Below are 5,284 nucleotides of genomic sequence, written 5' to 3'. Positions count from 1 at the left end.
AGGCCCTCCTATCCACTGATGCTCAAAGCCTTGTGATCCTTTTTATTTGCCCTTGCCTTTTGGTTTTAAGAGTTATTGGCTTTTCTTGCTTGCTTTTTCTTTTTTTTTTTTCTGCAAGCTTTGTTTTTTGCTGCTTTTTCTTGCTTCAAGAATCATTTTTATGATTTTTCAGATTATCAAATAACATGTCTCCTAGTCATCATTCTTTCAAGAGCCAACATATTTAACATTCTTAAACAACAACTTCAAAAGACATATGCACTGTTCAAGCATACATTCAGAAAACAAGAAGCATTGTCACCACATCAATATAATTAAGCTAAGTTCAAGGATAAATTCGAAACTCATGTACTTCTTGTTCTTTTGAATTAAAATATTTTTCATTTAAGAGAGGTGATGGATTCATAGGACATTCATATCTTTAAGACAAAGTTACTAACTACTAATGATCATGTAGTGAAGACACAAACATAGATAGGCACATAACATAGAAAACGAAAAACAGAAGAAAGAAGAACAAGGAATGAATCCACCTTAGTGATGGTGGCGTTTCCTTCTTGAGGAACCAATGATGTCATTGAGCTCTTCTATGTCTCTTCCTTGTCTTTGTTGCTCCTCCCTCATTGCTTTTTGATCTTCTCTTATTTCATGAAGCATGATGGAGTGTTCTTGATGTTCCACCCTTAGTTGTCCCATATTGGAACTCAATTCTCCTAGGGAGGTGTTGATTTGCTCCCAATAATTTTGTGGAGGAAAGTGCATTTGAGGCATCTCCAGGATCTCATGGAAGTGAGTTTCTTGCGTCTCTTGAGCTCCATGATTGGGCTCTCTTGCTTGCTCCATCTTTTTCTTAGTGATGGGCTTGTCCTCTTTAATGAGGATATCTCCCTCTATGTCAATCCCAGCTGAATTGCATAGGTGGCAGATGAGGTGAGGAAAGGCTAACCTTGCCATGGTGGAGGACTTGTCAGCCACCTTGTAGAGTTCTTGAGGTATAATCTCATGAACTTCCACCTCTTCTCCAATCATAATGCTATGGATCATGATGGCCCGGTCTATAGTAACTTCAGACCGGTTGCTAGTGGGAATGATTGAGCATTGAATAAACTCCAACCATCCTCTAGCCACAGGCTTGAGGTCCAATCTTCTTAGTTGAACCGGCTTGCCTTTGGAGTCAATCTTCCATTGAGCTCCTTCTACACATATGTCCATAAGGACTTGGTCCAACCTTTGATCAAAGTTGACTCTCCTTGTGTAGGGGCGTGCGTTCTCTTCCATGTATGGCAAGTTGAACGCCAACCTCACATTTTCCGGACTAAAATCTAAGTATTTCCCCCGAACCATTGTAACATAGTTCTTTGGATCCGGGTTCTTACTTTGATCATGGTTCTTGGTGATCCATGCATTGGCATAGAATTCTTGAACCATTAGGATGCCGACTTGTTGGATGGGATTTGTTAGAACTTCCCAACCTCTTCTTTGAATTTCATGTCGGATCTCCGGATACTCATTTCTTTTGAGTTTAAAAGGGACCTCAGGGATCACCTTCTTCTTGGCCACAACATCATAGAAGTGGTCTTGATGGGCTTTGGAGATGAACATTTCCATCTCCCATGACTCGGATGTGGAAGCTTTTGTCTTCCCTTTCCCTCTTCTAGAGGATTCTCCGGTCTTAGATGCCATCAATGGTAATGGAAAAACAAAAAAGCTATGCTTTTACCACACCAAACTTAGAATATTGCTCGCCCTCGAGCAATAAACAAAAGAATAGAAGAAGAAGAAGAAGAAATATGGAGAGGGAGAGGGAGATGTGGTTTCGGCCAAGAGGAGTGTAGAGGGGTGTGTTGTGTGAATTTGATGAAGAATGGAGGTCTTTATATAGGGAAGGGAGGGGGGTTAAGGTTCGGCCATATGGGTGGGTTTGGGTGGGAAATTGGTTTTGAATTTTGAAGGTAGGTGGAGTTTATGAGGTAGGTTTATGGGGAAGAGGAGATGGATGTGAGTGGTGAAGGTTTAGTGGGGAAGAGAGATTGAGGTGATTGGTGAGGGGTTTTTAGGGAAGAGTGTTTGTGGGGTTGTGTGAAAGAGAGTGGTGAGAAGAAGTGAGTGGAGGTAGGTGGGGATCCTGTGGGGTCCACAGATCCTGAGTGGATCCTGTGGGGTCCACAGATCCTGAGGTGTTCAAGGATTTACATCCCTGCACCCATTAGGCATGTAAAAATGCCTTTGTACCCAACTCTGGGCGTTCAGCGCCAGGTTGGTGGCCATTTTGGGCGTTCAACACCCATTTGTGTGCCATTTCTAGCGTTGAACGCCAGAACCATGCCTGTTCTGGCGTTCAGCGCCCAGAAGCTGCCCATTTTGGGCGTTCAGCGCCAGAACCATGCTCTGTTCTGGCGCTGAACGCCAGACAGATGCTCCTCCAGGGTGTGATTTTTCTTCTGCTATTTTTGATTCCGTTTTCAATTTTTATATTTATTTTGTGACTCCACATGATCATGAACCTAAGAAAACAATAAAAATAAGAATTAGATAAACATTGGGTTGCCTCCCAACAAGCGCTTCTTTAATGTCAATAGCTTGACAGTGGGCTCTCATGGAGCCTCACAGATGTGCAGAGCTTTGTTGAGACTCTCCAACACCAAATTTAGAGTTTGACTGTGGGGGCTCTGGTTGACTCTGCTTTGAGAGAAGCTTTTCATGCTTCCTCTTCATGGTTGCAGAGGGAGATCCTTGAGTTTTAAACACAAGGGAGTCCTCATTCCATTGAAGGACTATTTCACCTCTGTCAACATCAATCACAGCTCTTGCTGTGGCCAGGAAAGGTCTTCCTAGGATGATGGATTCATCCTCTTCCTTTCCAGTATCCAGGACTATGAAATCAGTAGGTATGTAAAGGCCCTCAACCTTTACTAATACATCTTCTACTTGTCCATAGGCCTGTTTTCTTGAGCTGTCTGCCATCTCTAGTGAGATTTTAGCAGCTTGCACCCCATAGATTCCCAGTTTCTCTATTACAGAAAGGGGCATGAGGTTTATTCCTGAACCAAGGTCACACAGAGCCTTAAAGATCATGGTGCCTATGGTACAGGGTATTATGAACTTTCCAGGATCCTGTCTCTTCTGAGGCAATGTCAGTTGATCCAGATCACTTAGTTCATTGATGAACAAGGGAGGTTCAACTTCCCAAGTATCAATGCCAAATAATTTGGCATTCAGCTTCATGATTGCACCAAAAAACTTGGCAGTTTGCTCTTCAGTAACATCCTCATTCTCTTCAGAAGAGGAATACTCATCAGAGCTCATGAAGGGCATAAGGAGGTTCAATGGAATCTCTATGGTCTCTAGATGAGTCTCAGATTCCTTTGGTTCCTCAGAGGGAAGCTCCTTATTGGTCACTGGACGTCCCAGGAGGTCTTCCTCCTTGGGATTCACATTCTCCTCTCCTTCTTTGGGTTCGGCCATGGTGCTTATGTCAATGGCCTTGCACTCTCCTTTTGGATTCTCTTCTGTATTGCTTGGGAGAGTACTAGGAGGGATTTCAGTGATCCTTTTACTCAGCTGGTCCACTTGTGCTTCCAGATTTCTAATGGAAGATCTTGTTTCATTCATGAAACTTACAGTGGCCTTAGATAGATCAGAGACTAAATTTGCTAAATTAGAAGCATTTTGTTCAGAGTTCTCTGTCTGTTGCTGAATTGATGATGGAAAAGGCTTGCTATTGCTAAACCTGTTTCTTCCACCATTATTAAAGCCTTGTTGGGGCTTTTGATCCTTCCATGAGAAATTTGGATGATTTCTCCATGTTGAGTTATAGGCGTTTCCATAAGGTTCACCTAAGTAATTTACCTCTGCTATTGCAGGGTTCTCAGGATCATAGGCTTCTTCTTCAGAAGATGCCTCTTGAGTACTGTTGGATGCAGCTTGCATTCCATGCAGACTCTGAGAAATCATATTGACTTGCTGAGTCAATATTTTGTTCTGAGCCAATATGGCATTCAGAGTATCAACTTCAAGAACTCCCTTCTTCATAGGCGTCCCATTGCTCACAGGATTCCTTTCAGAAGTGTACATGAACTGGTTATTAGCAACCATGTCAATGAGTTTTTGAGCTTCTGCAGGCGTTTTCTTTAGGTGAATGGATCCACCTGCAGAAGTGTCCAGTGACATCTTTGATAGCTCAGATAAACCATCATAGAATATATCCAAGATGGTCCATTCTGAAAGCATGTCAGAAGGACACTTTTTGGTCAACTGTTTGTATCTTTCCCAAGCTTCATAGAGGGATTCACCTTCTTTCTGTCTGAAGGTTTGAACATCAGCTCTAAGCTTGCTCAACTTTTGAGGAGGAAAGTACTTGGCTAAGAAAGTCGTGACCAGCTTATCCCAAGAGTTCAGGCTGTCCTTGGGTTGAGAATCCAACCATAATCTAACTCTGTCTCTTACAGCAAAAGGGAAAAGCATGAGCCTGTAGACTTCATGATCTACTCCATTAGTCTTAACAGTATCACATATCTGCAAGAATTCAGTTAAGAACTGAAAAGGATCTTCAGATGGAAGTCCATGAAACTTGCAGTTCTGCTGCATCAGAGAAACTAATTGAGGTTTCAGCTCAAAATTGTTTGCTCCAATGGCAGGCATGGAGATGCTTCTTCCATGTAAATTGGAATTAGGTGCAGTAAAGTCACCAAGCATCTTCCTTACATTATTATTATTTTCGGCTGCCATCTCATTTTCCTGTTCGAAAATTTCTGAAAGGTTATCTCTGGATTGTTGTATTTTAGCTTCTCTTAATTTTCTCTTCAGAGTCCTTTCAGGTTTTGGATCTGCTTCCACAAGAATGTTCTTATCCTTGCTCCTGCTCATATGACAAAGAAGAGGGCACAGAAAAATAATAATAATAATAGAGATCCTTTATACCACAGTATAGGGATCCCTGTGTGAGTAGAAGAAGAGGGGGAGACAAAGAATGTAATATAATGGAAGAAACACAACTGTGAGGATGGCAGAGATGTGAGATGAGATGTTAGGATATGAATGAATAAATAGAATAAGATGGGGGAGGGATAATTTTCGAAAATTATTTTGAAAAAGAGTTAGTGATTTTCGAAAATGGTTTTTAAAAATTGTTAGTATTTTTTCGAAATTTTTTTTTAATTAAAAATAAAAATAATTAGTTAATTAAAAAGAAATTTTTGAAAAAGAGGGAAGATATTTTCGAAAATTAGAGAGAGAGAGAGAGTTAGTTAGGTAGTTTTGAAAAAGTTAAGAAACAAACAAAAAG

At 41.1% G+C, this 5,284-nt stretch overlaps 1 non-coding gene across 1 annotated transcript; it reads left to right on the top strand.

Annotated features, from left to right (window-relative positions):
• The first annotated feature begins 4,224 nt into the window (after positions 1-4,224).
• Positions 4,225-4,332, top strand: LOC112787337 (small nucleolar RNA R71). The gene has a single exon (XR_003194755.1). It is a non-coding gene; the product is annotated as a small nucleolar RNA R71 (small nucleolar RNA).
• Positions 4,333-5,284: the final 952 nt, after the last annotated feature.

This window comes from Arachis hypogaea, chromosome 20, assembly GCF_003086295.3.
Source record: "Arachis hypogaea cultivar Tifrunner chromosome 20, arahy.Tifrunner.gnm2.J5K5, whole genome shotgun sequence".
Taxonomy (NCBI): Eukaryota; Viridiplantae; Streptophyta; class Magnoliopsida; order Fabales; family Fabaceae; genus Arachis; species Arachis hypogaea.
The sequence above is the reverse complement of the archived record's forward strand: the minus strand, read 5'-3'. Positions and strand labels throughout refer to the sequence as shown.